At 36.8% G+C, this 14,087-nt stretch overlaps 1 protein-coding gene across 2 annotated transcripts in view; it reads right to left on the bottom strand.

The window, feature by feature from the left end:
* The window catches only part of EDIL3 (EGF like repeats and discoidin domains 3), a 221,630-nt gene that overhangs the window by 70,254 nt on the left and 137,289 nt on the right, over positions 1–14,087 (bottom strand). The window lies entirely within an intron of this gene.

The raw sequence follows: 14,087 nt of genomic DNA, 5'->3' as shown, positions 1-14,087 counted from the left end.
CTCCATTTGGGTACAGGAAGAAAACCACTCTGTTATTGTGAACAATCCAAACGGAGAAAACTTCCAAAATTCATTATATACAAATATGTTGGTGGTCTACCTACTACTCAACACCCTAAAGCAGTTCCAAGTAAATGAGATTTTTCTTTACTCAATTCTGATGCTGAATCTAAGAGAAGGTAACTTCAGGAATTATTCTGGCAGTCAATATAAGTCCGTTGTCCAAAAGATCTTCTTTTTTTGTGGGTCAACTGCACTTTGGCAATTTTGGGTACCACAGGAAAGATGTTTACTCACATTTCAGATTTTCTCAGGAACCTTGCAGTGTTTCACCTCAAACAGTACTCAAGAACGAACTCTGAAATGTCCATGTGGGCAGAAAGTCATAAATAATTTAATTCTTCATTAATTTAAATGTACAGAGAAGAAAAAGTGACCATTGCAATTTGCTCCTCTTGCCAGGGAGACAGCGCAGGGAACCACTGGTAGCACAGTCCCCAGGTACTGTGTGTCACTGGTGATGGATCAAAATATAAACTAAACTGAAGTTTTAAGCTGATTGCGGAGGAAGTGCCACAGACAAGCACTTGCTGGTGCTTTGAAAAAAAGGTAAACCAAACCTCACATAAGGGTGGGGTTCAGGGTGTGATCCTTCAGTGCAAAACCCAGCCAAAACTTCCAGGATATCCTTAGATGTAATCCTGGCCCCACTGAAATTAACGACTGACATGCACCACACGGTGATTTCACACAAGTTTTTAACGCTCCGTGAAGCTGGGCTAGAGTCTACTTTTCTTTATCAGCCAACAATAAAGGCTTTGCATCCAGCACTTGACTAATAACAGTGCTCAGAGCACAACAACAGGCAGCTCTCCCCCATTGCTGTACCAGGCGTGCAGTAATGCCACAAGAAAACAAATCCTTTGTCACCAGCACAGGCAGGCTCAACATAGAATGTATTCAAAAAGCCCACATATGTTGGAAAAGTGTCATTCTTCATTGTGTTTTCATCACACTCTTACTTAAGAATTGAAAGATCTATTCAAGTCTTAGCTCTGTCTCCGAAATATTTCCATTGAAGCAGAATAAAATTCTTTGGTATATGAACTGCTATATCCACTTGCAAGCCAGAGGTAAACAACTTTATTTTCCTAAGGAAAGTGAATATATTCAAATATTTGTAGTATTTACTTATTAAAATATTTACTTATTAAAAATGGAAAGAAATGCATACGGGTGTGTCTGTGTGTATCTGCAACTCACAACACAGAGAGGACACATATGAAATTAACCACCCTTAACAGCTGCAATAATAGATTGATAATTATTAAAAAATAGAGATGTGAGAAAGCAGGAGAGAGGTTTCCAAGGGGACCTTAAAAAGGAGACAAGTTGAAGGCATATTAGTTAGGTGTGTTACTTAGTGCATCTCTTGGTTGAGATGCATTAAATGTTATTTGAAACGTGTGAAATCCTTACAAGAGAAAGTTGAATTTTCCTTTCTAAATCGAAGGCAGTCTAATTACCAAGTACAGCACTTAACTCTACTTTGACCATATATGCTCAGAAACGTTTATCTTCTTTATCATTAAGAGGATTATTCCTGAAATCCAAAGCAAATCTTTACCTTCAGGGAATAGGTACTTTATTGTGCAAGCTTCTTATTTTCATTGCAGCTCCAGTCATGGTTTGTCACATTTGTCACTTTTTCAACATGAGTTAAACCTAAAATTTACCACTTTTAAAAGTTACAACCACCACATTAGAGATATTTTGGTGTTTAGTTCAGGCATAACAATATGCGATGTGTAGGAAGTATGAGACTGGATAATAATTTCTAAGCAATATTATAATTATAAGTACATTTCTTAAAATATCCAAACATTTTGGTATTTTTTAAAATTTATTCGACAGCCAGGACTTCAGCAGAAATTTTGTTAGGATTCTGTGACTTATCTCCTAACACTGTTATACCTGTCCCTTTGCTCACCTTTTAGGTCTTTAATCAGATAGTATTCGACAAGAAAAATTTACTTTATTTTATCAGTTAAAATGAAATATTGAACACAGTTTTGGATAGTTAAATACTACAGCAAATGGACTTCCCTTAGCCATATGCTCATTGATTTTTTCCAAATACTCCACCAGATTAACAAATCATTCTTTCTTCTTATAAAAGCTCCAGTGGGGCTGTTACTCTTTAAAATTCACAAGAAATTCACCTTTCCTGAAAACTCGCAACTGAATGACCTGTCTCTGCTTCCATCAAACATGTTTTATCTCTAAAGGACTGGTTACAGACTGGTTTCTTCACAAGATATTAAATTTCAGACGCAAACAATACTTTTCTTTAAGCTAAGGAGACATTTATTTCTTTAAGAAGTGTGATATGCCATTGACCACTAACAACGAAGAAATCAAGCACTGACAGCTTTTTCAGATTGTTTCTTTTTTAAGGAAAACTGAGATGCATATTTTAAGCAAGTACAGGATATTTATTGTTATACCCCTGATTCTATTAAATCCATAGTTTATTTAACAAAAATCATGACAGCTTGAGAAATAATAGTATCACTACAGTGTGCAATTTAGACTGGTTAATCTTAGTTATTAAATAAAAAAGCCCATTTTTAGTAGTTAATGCAGACACATCAGGGTATGACAATACACTTGATGTAAGGAAGTTAAAAAAATAAATTAAAAAGCAATTTAAAAGCTGCCTGAGAAATTTATGATACAGATTCACAAGTAAGATTTTGTCAATCTGGAACTATTGTTTTAGTCATAAAAACGCAAGTTACTAACTCATATAATACTGGTTTTAATCCTACAGTGACAATTGCTGGTATGCACTAAATAAAACCCATTTAAGACCTCTCCTGTTCTCATCAAACACAAACCTATATCCATAAAACCTCATTGTCCACAGAGGTAACAGAATGCAAAGATACCAACAGCTAAGTGAATGTGAGTGGATTAGGGAAAAGTGGGAAAAACTAATAACATGGGAAAAGTTAATAACAGGAAAAGTGAACCTTTCCAGTTCTCCTAAGATTCCTCACCAACTCACATGAAGACAGCAATGGTTATAAACCTGCCTTGAAGGATTCTTATACAATCTCAAACTTAATTAGGTCTATAAACATTATGTACCATTTGGCACTACAAACTGATTGATTTTTTAGTCCAGCTTTCACTTGTAGGCTGAGATTATGGGAATCAAACAGCTCTCCAGACAGAAGATGAGTTCTGTGCTTCCACCCTTGACAACACTAACACTTGACAACAATAAAATAAATCCCTCCAGCTAAACACTAATATTGGTGTAAAACGAAGCAGTAGAAGATGACAGTCAGCTTACTGTGTTTTATATTGATATCTCCTCAGGAGAAAATTGAAATAGGGAAATAAGTAATTAAATCTCCCTCTTTATTGTGGAAAGACAAACCCTTTTATGATAAAGAGTTACTACAGTAAGAGATAATAAGAGATAATAAGATAATAAGAGATAAAAATAATAATGGGTAAACATGAGTATGTTTAATTTGAACTTTTACATTTATGTCAGTCCACAAATCAATCAAAACCTCCAAAAGGTTTAAAAATTGCTTGAAATGTGAGGATTATGCCTCTGTAAACAGAATGGAAAGATTTCTTTTTACTGATGATGAAACATGCATGATTTTGCAGCAGGAATATATAGCTTTTCATTCCCTCTGTTGGTCTGCCTCTAGCCAACGTCACCAAACAACCAGATGCAAAACTGAAGGCAGGTGGAAAACAAATCTGCTTTAGACATCAGCAATCCTGCCTTCCTCCCAGCACCTCATTTTCTGGAATGAGATTACTCTGGCTGTGCTTGGCATGGCCTGGTGACGGTGTTGAACGCAGCTCCTGACAATGGGATTACAGTAATTCATTCTGGTCCCCACTATGCCATCAAAGCCTCCTTTTTCTTCTTCTAGTTCCTCCTGCCACGCACACATCCTTGCCCAGTTTGTTCTGTCAAGGATAGCTGTTCTCACTTAACAGTGAGTTTGATTATTAGGAGCTGGTTAGATAGATATGGATGGCCAATTAACAGTCTGTTATCAAAGTGCCTGTCAATATGCAACACAATGTTCTTGTAGGGCTTGTTTTTTCACAACCATGACACGATAATGCTAAAATCTCTTTCATAAATCCTAAGTGAAGTGCTTTTGCAGAGAGGTGGTTGGAGACAGCTCCCATTCCTGCTAGAGGCATCTGTGTACCCTCTCATGATTTCAGGGACACAACAGTCCCCAGTTGCCAACTTTACCACTGAACAATGGGATTGCACATGACCACAGACATTGCATTAATTAATGCTGATATATGCATGAGCTACACATACAATCTAGTCTTCGGCCTATTCTTCATTACCTTTCACACAGAGACTTCTGTTTTCTGTCCATAAGCATTTTCCCACACTGGGATTCACCTCCCCCTGATGGACATTCAGAGAGATTTTCTACCTAGAGTAAGTGTGAAAAAAAAAAATGCTTCCATCATAGAACAAACATATGGAGATGATGGCTCAGACAGTGAAAGTAGATTATGTCTTTTTTAAACAGTGTTGTGATTGAAATAAGGGTAGTTATTCAGGACTGATTTGCTTAGTTCTAGTTTGGTAATTTCTCCATTCTGCTCTTTGAGTAGCATGGATAAGATTGCAAATTCTCCACCAAAAAACACAGGGATTAATGTTGGGGAATTGCAACATACAGCACAGTTGAAAAGGGACCTATATAACAGGAGTAAAATTAAAGGAAGATACAGCTTCTGATTTCCTAAAAAGGAAGACTACTTGAAGCTCAAAAAAAACAGTGGGAGAATTATTATTTGGTGCTTGTCCGTTTTGTCACACTCATTCATCAAGCATTCACTTCTGATCACTGTCTAAGACAGGACTCTTGGACTCACTAGACCAAGCATAGTTATTCCTATGCTCAAAAAGAAGGGTACATCTAAAACCTCTTATCTGCAAAGCTGTAATCAGAAAATCACAATTTGTTTAAAGTATTTCTCCATTAAGTGATTGTTTTTGTGTTGAATTCCATCACGTTAATGTTACTGACATCATCCCCAGGCATGCCCAAAATGCTTTTAATGCAGCTGGTGTGAGAAGAAGACTTCCAGAATGAACACACACTGTGCGTCTCTATCTGAGAAAACCACAGCATCAAATCCTCTGGAAAAGTCTCTATCCAAAGAAACGTCAATTACATTAAAGCCACACCATTCTGAAAAATGTTTGCTGAATATTTTTTCAAAATGATCCAGTAGTGAACATTCAACAATCCCATTTGGTGTTTTGAGTAAGTCCAACCTGAATCTTTCTTACTCCATTTTGTTATTTCTTGTCCTAATTTTCTGAATGTGGACAAAAATGTCCTCTTAAAATAGCTTTTAGAGTATCTGTCTCCTCTCCTACTCTCTGATTTATCTGGGGGATGCCAAAACGTCACAACTTAGACCAAGCACATGATGTAGCACCAGCTGTGAATGAGCTCAATTCTCCTTGCCCTGTGGGTTACTGGCTAGCTGGAGGTACAGCCCAGCATTCAACAATTTACTGATGCACATTACCATTATTTTATTTTGTTGCTGGTGGTCTAGTGGTTAAGGGCGCGGCGCTGTCACCGCCAAGACCTGGGTTCGATTCCCGGTCAGGGCCACTCCCGGGCAGGTGGGGCTCGTTAGCCCTTAAAGGCAACCCACCTACGTCCTAAGGACCTCGCTGCCACCGTCCAAGCTCGCTTGGCCCCGGCAGATGAACCTTAGGATTAAAGGGTGGGCTCAGTTCCGCGCACACTGTGTCTCACCTAAAAAATCCAATGCGCAGGCTGGAAGGTGTAAAGACCTTCCCCGGATCTTCGCTCACGAAGACTGGCCATTATTATTATTATTATTTATTTTGTTGCTAAGCAGCAAAGATGAATTTTTGCAAGAAAAAAAAATTATTTTGTAGTAAGGACTTTAATTTCTCAAACTCTGCTTATGAACTCTCATAGAGAAATACTTCAATGTTTATGTAAAAAATTATTCTGACCTTTCAAGCTGGTACTGTGAAAAATAACATTTCTAACATGTTGGAGTATTGACATTAAGCATTGACATAACTCATAGCCACTTAAATACTACTAAAATTAATCTGAATAAAATAAATTATGGAGCAACACTAAAAAGAAACAAACCTCCTCCCAAGAATGAGGATATCCATATTATAGGAGGTAAATTCATAGTAACCTTCAAGTCACCCTGTTAAGTAATTGCCATACTTACACACTTCAGGGATGACAGACACAGAAACCAAAGCTCCTAATTGCCACATAATAGTAATTAATTATTATTATTTTTATCTTAGGTTGCAATGACATGACGTGATTCTGAGCTCTATTTACTAATCTCAAGATTTTTTGGTGGATCTAGACTTGGGCAGCTATGAGTGGAGGAGATTTGGGCAGCTGTGGGACCATTTATAATGACTGCAAATGGTTGTGGCACAGGCTGCAACCAATTAAAAATTTAAGCACAACTTAGGCATTTAAAAACAAAATTAGGAACCAAACTGGATTTAAAAATAATCTTCTTTATTTGCTGCTGATGAATCCTGTACTGTCCATGCACTTCTCCCCTCCCTAGGTATGGACAGAAGAATTTCTTCAAAGAATACAAGAAAATTCAACAGCTTTCCAGCCTTTTTAGGAAATTTGTTAATTAGACACAGTGTTCTGACAAAGTTTAGCCTGATTTCAGGAGAACTGCAGATAACTTCTTTCATATGTATTTAGTGACGTAGGTTTCTTTTCTGTTGTTGTATATGGAGTGTATAGCACAAATGAAAGCTTACCTATGTGGAAAATGTAGTGTATCCTCTCCTACCTCTAAGCGCATTCCAAAGGACTTGTTTGATTTTTTTTTTGGTCACAAAGTAGCATTTGTACTATAAAAATTCATGATTTTAACCTAAAGTAGCTAAACAACTACAGATAATGCTGCTCTGAAGACAGTTCATGACACATGCATCCATATGCTCAGTGATTGCTCCTTGTTAAACCTGCCTGTCAGAAAAAGCAACTTTGATAAAACCCAAACCTTCTCTTGGAACTGAGACCGAAACAGGAAGATACAGTCACACTGAAAGACAATCTTCATTTTTGTAGGAGGTCTACAATGGGAATCAGTGGGATTACAGCACCAGTGTAATTAGTATTCCTGCCAGCCAGCCTGATAATGAGCATGTTCATTTGCCAGGAGAAGAGTATGTGCTTTTCAAGAGGCAGTTCTTATTTTGCTGCCTAGAGATGTTCTTTCTATCTTTGTGGTTTGGCACTGTTTGTTTTTTTCCTCTCCCTTAAGAACACCAACTGTTCCTAGAAATGACAATATTACTTGTTTCAAGATGTGTTCATTGAAATAGCTTAAAAATTACCAGTGGCACTAATATGAATTCTACATTACAATGAATTCTATATTACATGTTCTTCAGAAAGAAGGAAAAAGATGGGAACATCCTGCAATATATTGCTGAAGTGATATGTTAAATGTGAGCTATACCCCCAGTACTGGACACAAACTGCATGTAAATGACTGTAATTTAAATCTGACTACACAGAAACAGCCGCTCTTATGGTCTCTAAGCTGTTTCTGTCTTCTTCTACAACCCATCTAACTTTTTAATAACTGGAAATTCAGATATCTGCATTTAGATCTTGCTCCCAAAAGCCATTTGATGCAGATATAACCTTATATTCATGTAAAGCAGCTTTAAGGATCAGGGCTTGAAGCCCCATTAAAAAGACAGAATTAATTGAAAGGTCATGCACTTTTATTAGGGTAGGAAAAAAAATCAGAGTGAAGACTCATAAAGGCCTCTTTTTATATGTGCAGTGGAATTCTTTAACTGATATAGCAGTGTAGTAAAATGAGATGTTATATTTGTGACTCCATGGTGTATTTTAAGCATAAATCTGTAACTCAAGATTTTTTTTAATATCTCTTAGTTTTCTGTGTATACTCTTATTTCTTTCTGATCAACATCTCTTTTCACCCTAAAAAGGACATTATTCCAAAGTGTTTAAAATGAGCAACAGCTAACTAAACAAAGCAACCATAAGGAATGCCATCCATGCAACCCAGCTTCAGCCACGTTATAGTTCTTTATCTACCCCAAACTAACTGCTCAGGCTCTGCTTGATATCTGTGGGAGGAAATACACAAATCCAAACCATAATTTTCATTATTTCTTCCTTTCTTTAGAAAGCATCTAACATGGATATAATCAGCTTTTCTGTGCCTACTGAACAAGAATAAACCTAGAGCACTGTCTTCAACTTAAAGCCTTATTTTGAGAAGCTAAAATTAATTGAAATGAATCCAATGAGTTTTGAAAACACTGCAAAGGCACTGCTTTAAAAATACATGATCATTTGTTTTTCTGAAAAGCCAGATTTACTAGACAATTAACATACTTGGGCTTTATGGAAAGATTTTAGAATGGGAAATTCCATGTAAACACAAGAAAACAGGGTTGTTTTTATTTGTAGGGGTTATTTTTGTTTGGTTTATTTGGTGGTTTTGCTGTTGTTGTTGTTATTCTGTTTTGTTTTATTTAGCGTTTTTATTTCTTTTCCTTAGGTTCCACGGGTAAGCAGAACACCTTATAGAGATGTGCTGGCAGTCCCAATTTTTTAACATAAATTTAAGTATCAATACACGAATATATTTCAGTCTCAACCTGTTCCAGTTTGTTAGAATGATACCTGACAAACAAAAAATTCTGCTTGTTTTCCTGTAACAAATCAAATTTTTGCTGATAGCTGCATGGATACTTGGTATATTTTTAAGAAGTAGAAATTCTAATTGTAGGAATTACATCTTCACTTGCAGAAGGTAGAGGCCCAAAGAGACTTTTCATTTTGCCAGAAGATGCTGTCTTTGCATATATGTGCAGACCATATGTGTGAACTTACACCCTGACATGAAGACGAGCTGAAATCTGAAGTCAGTTGAAGTACTGGCTTGGCTTTGTACAGTCAGTTTTGCTTCAGTCATTCTTGCACAGAGCAAATATATTTTGTGAAGGTATTGTGAAGGACAGTTCTGTATCCCAGATCATTATCCAATTAACTGTGTCATGGTTTGGCTTCATTAGTCCAACAGCACTAATTACAGACCACCAGTGCAGCTGGAGGTTAGACACAGCAGGTATATTCCTACATACTCATTTTTTAAGTGTATTTGCCTCCTTTTTTTTTTTTTTTCTTTTTTGCCAAGCACGTTCTCACTGCTACCTCATCTACTCTCGAGTTCATGACAGGTTTTTTTTCTTCCACTACTACCAGCTATTGCTTCTTATGTCATCTGTTAAAACATCTTTTTTAAATACAAGCAAAGCCTAAGTCCTCCCATACAGAAGCAGATTTTCACTTGGAAATAATTCCAAGTTGTGCAAGCACAGGTGTGTATGGAGAACTAACTTTTTAAAGTTTCAAACTCTGTAGACACCTAAAATGAATTTAAAATCACCACTGCTCAAACATGATGGTGTAATACTACATTCACATGAGCTATATATCTGCTTTAGCTAATCAGACCATTACTCATAACTAAAAATCTCTAGTTTAAATGTAGTGGTGCTTTGGGCTTTGGTATTCAACCTCTCATTTTATGGAGAATCCTGGTGGCCACAATGTAGCACATTTTAGCTACTAGCTATTTCAGTCATTCTGCAGCTGATCAAATTGTTTGCTTACTCCATGTAGGTCCTTTTTTTCCCCACAATCCAATATTCTGATCTGAGAGATATCGAGCAACTCGGTGGTTGCGACTCATGTTAATTGTTGTCCTGAAGACTAATCCTACAGGCAAGACCAAATCAATGCTTTCATTCCTACTGAAGGAATTAATCAGCATTTCCACTGAGACAAGGTAACAGACCTCTTTCTAGTCCATCACAATCAAAATGAAACCAGAAAATGGAATTTGTAAATCCCCTTTTTAAATTTTTTTTTTTTAACTTCAGTAGACTTGGAGAACACACAGTGTCAGAGACTCTTTCAGACAGTTTTTGTCTATTATTAGATTAAAAAAAAATGAAAGTCACAAGGTTTGTAACTTCAAGGTGACTTCTAACTACAGAATGAAACAGTACATTTTCACTCAGATCTGTTAAGTGTATAAAGCCATTCAGCTCTGAAATCTGATTAACAGGAGGCATTTATCTCCATAAGTTTGCTTCACAGATTTAAAACAAAACAAAATGGATCTTCTTGACCTATTAACATTTAATTATTATCACCCTGATTTCTGAAGTGTGACTCTAAGCCTGTTAGTAGCCAGTGTGGTACTGCAGCACTGAGGTGAAGAATATGATTAATCTTGTTTCATGCCTTCACATAAAATAATGTATGTCAAAGGCAACATCTTCACCAATTTGCAGCAGCAGCAGCTAACGAGTACACAGATACTTCCAGACAAGCAAACTTTTCAAATAATGTTGTGTTAAGCTTCAGGTCTGCAGGAGGTGGCATGAAAATGAAGTGATTAGTTATGTTTCATGCAACAGAAGACAGCTTTTCAGACAGTAATGGGAAGAAATGCCACCTATTTTCTTACATGTCCAAAGAGATTAAATGCTTTTTGTGCTAATGTAGCATCTCCACCAACAGCAGTGCATTATTCTGTTATCACACTGGTCAACATGTGTGTAAGCAATGGCTATCAGAATTAATCAAATACAAAGAAATTGGATGTTATGTTCTACTTTTCAAGAGTGCCATTACTACTAAGTGACTATCATGTGCTTCTATTATCAAAGCTTCTCTTCATACTTTTATAGTAAGGTCATAAAATTAAAATTTGGCCTTTACTCTGCAAGCTCCATGATGAGGACACAGACTGAAAATAAAGTTAGGCAACTCTTAGGTAGTCTGAAATAAAAAACAAACAAACAACACAACTCCTCCATCCTCCCAAACCCCCAAAACAATGGAAGAAAAAGTATTTCAGACTTCATTCAGATTTTTTTTTTTTTAACCAATTTTTCTATTGGTGAAGTGATTTCATGGCATGGTGTTTTTAAGAACTGTGCCTAGATGAAGCAGATAGATTTAGGGACTACAGAGTTCTACTGATAGATCAGTGCCTGACTCCCATCTCCAAAAAAACAGCTCTAAGGGGTATTGTGGAAACTACAGGCAAGTGAGTCCACTTTGACATCTGAGAAGCTGAAACTTCTATAATTAAGATCACTAAGAACCTGAGAAAAACTTTAAAAAAGAGCCAACATGTCCCCTGTAAATGGTAGTTCTTCCCAAGCCAGTAGAGTTCTTTAATGGAGACAAAATGCAGAGGGATAAAGGAAATACAGTGGAAACAGCATATTTGGATTTTGAGAAAGCATTTGATAATATTTCGTAAGAAAAGCTCTTGCCAGGGTGTTAGGGAGAGGCCCTGCTATAGACAGAAGTCTAATTAAAGAACAGAAAGTGTCTTTTCAGGCTGAAAAGTAAGCAGTGGCATCCCCCCAGGGTCTTTGCTGGAGTCAGTTTAACTCAGTGACCTGGAGGAAGGAAAGAGTGAGTGGGGAAATTGCCCAGTTTGAAGCTACTAAGCTTTCTTTATCAAATGCCACTGTGATGATGAGCAGCTCCAGAAGGCCATAGAGTAGTCAGTGAGTGGTCAAAAGGATGACAGATGAACCTCAACACACACAAATGGAAGATACAGCACTTATCAAAAAAAATCCCTAAAATGTGCCCATTCTATATTGGAATTGGAAGTGACCATTAAAACTGCAAGTAGTAAGATCTCAGAGTCACCATCATCAGCTCTCTGAAGTCATTGGATCAAAATGTAGTGGTAGATAAAAAAGCCAATAAAAATTTAGGCACTGAGGACAAGGTATAGCAGTGTCATTTTACAGGTATATGAAATGTGGGTGTGACCCCACAGCATGTGCAGTTCAGGTCTCTGCACCCCAAGAAGATGTAGAGCTAAAGAAAGTGTAGAGCGTGGTAGTTCAAATGATTAAAGGAAAAAAAAGCATGAGAAGGGAATAAAATGCTAGTATTTTTGAAGTTGGCTAAGGAGGGATACAACTGAACTTTACATAAGCATAAGACAAGGTGAATACAGAGCTGTACATCACATCACTGAAATTAGGGGGCACTCACTGAAATTCACAGGAAATCTGCTTAACCCATGCAAAAGACAGTAGATCTTTGTATAGTGAGTAGTGAACTTCTGGAGCCTTCTAGAAACAGATACAGCACCCGAGGGTTCAAAACGAATTGGAAAGGTTCAGGTAGAATAGGTTCATGGATGACACTAAAGAGACTGACCAGTGATGTACCTTTAATATTCCTGTTAAAAAGTGTTTGTCAATACCAGAGTCAAAGGGTAAGCCAGTGAAATTGTTGGACTACCTGATCTAATGTGATAGGTTTTTACGCTCTTACAAAATTACTATTAACATGGTAGTAGAATTTAACTAAGAATCAGGTTATTCAGGTAAATAGCCTATTTAAAAACAAACTCCCAAAGAAAACACACTACATACATAATGAATACATACAGCAACTTAGTTAGAACTGAAACTAAACATTAAAAAGCTACTATTTCAGAAGGCATCTCCTTTTAGTACTGCTTATAGTCTTTTGGTGTTCTGTAAGAAACCTAATTATCTAATAATTTCATATTATACAGAAAAAAAAAGTTTTGGGGGGATTACCACAGAGAGAGTTGTATTTCTAAGCTGGCAAACTAAAAAATAATACCCTCTTTCCTGAAGCAAAATAAACAAGATAAATAAAGCCACTAGATAACCATGACTTTTTCATTTCAGGTGTTTGAAGAACAGATGGAAGGTTTTAGAGAACATCATGTAGTCATGCAAATCCAAATCATTTAGCATTTTTCTTTCACAAGTAGAGCATGAATAAATATTTGAATTTATTGTGGAAGAAGTCATCTCACCTAATTTACAAAGGGCCTAGACATTTGAAGAAGTACAGATTGACTTTGCAACTTTCACTTATAACCATGTAAAGACAACGATTCATAAATGTTACAACAAAAGGCAAATGGAAGCTACCTGTCAGTAATACATAAATAGGTGCAACTCTCTTCACTAATTCTCCTTAATTCATTAAACTCTTATGGCTGAATCCAGCAGGTCCTATTGTGCTGACAATGCATTACGAAATTCCAAATAAAGCTGCACAAGACAAAATTGCAGTGCAATTACCATAGCCAAGCTGTTTGGTTGTTTTGATTATATAAAGTAGCAGTAGCAGTATTATTTATAATAGCTATTATTTATCCATAATGACTTATCAACAAACCTTATGTTAAAAAAATAGAGCATTTACAGTTTAAATCCCCAAGAATCCTCAGTGCCAGTGCAAAAAACTCATGTGATCCCTGAAATTTCCTAATGTCTTTCTTGTCTAAGTGTCAATAGATAAATTTCATGTTTCCAATCCTTTTGGCTTAACCTGGACCACAGTATTGCAATGTTGGATGCTGATTTAACAGAACTGACAGAGCAGGGAAATTTGTTTCTCAAAAGGTCTTGTCTTTTGCAGGAGGACCTAATCTCAGCACAACTGACATCAATCAAGGAGGAGGACTGTGAGCACTTAACTACAATATCTCTTCAGCAGGCATTTATTTGCATCAAACAAGACGACAAAGAATGAACTGAATCTGGAACATGGAGCAGATTGAGCTGAAGGTTTATGTGTCTTTCAGGAGCTGTAAAGTTTAAGTGAACAAGACTGTTAGCTATTTACAAGAGAAGGAAATTCCTTCCTTCTCTGATCAAATTTGGAATCACGTTGTTCCTGCCCCAGCTCCCAGGGCACTGGGAATCCTTAGCTGTGACTCTCAATCTGGAGGTGCATAAAAAAGGCAGTTCTATCAGAGTCTGGAATCTGGTTTTCCTCAGGCCCCTTCTCCAATCACAGAGGAGAGTAGTAACATCTCAGCTTTCCCAAGGGGAAACACTACTCTGCATTACCATTTTTTACAGTTGGGCACCGTGGGCAGATACAGCTTTT

This window comes from Myiozetetes cayanensis, unplaced genomic scaffold (genome assembly GCF_022539395.1).
Source record: "Myiozetetes cayanensis isolate MyiCay16 unplaced genomic scaffold, myiCay2020 scf4, whole genome shotgun sequence".
NCBI lineage: Eukaryota > Metazoa > Chordata > Aves > Passeriformes > Tyrannidae > Myiozetetes > Myiozetetes cayanensis.
Note: the sequence above shows the minus strand (reverse complement) of the source record. Positions and strands in the feature narration are given on the sequence as shown.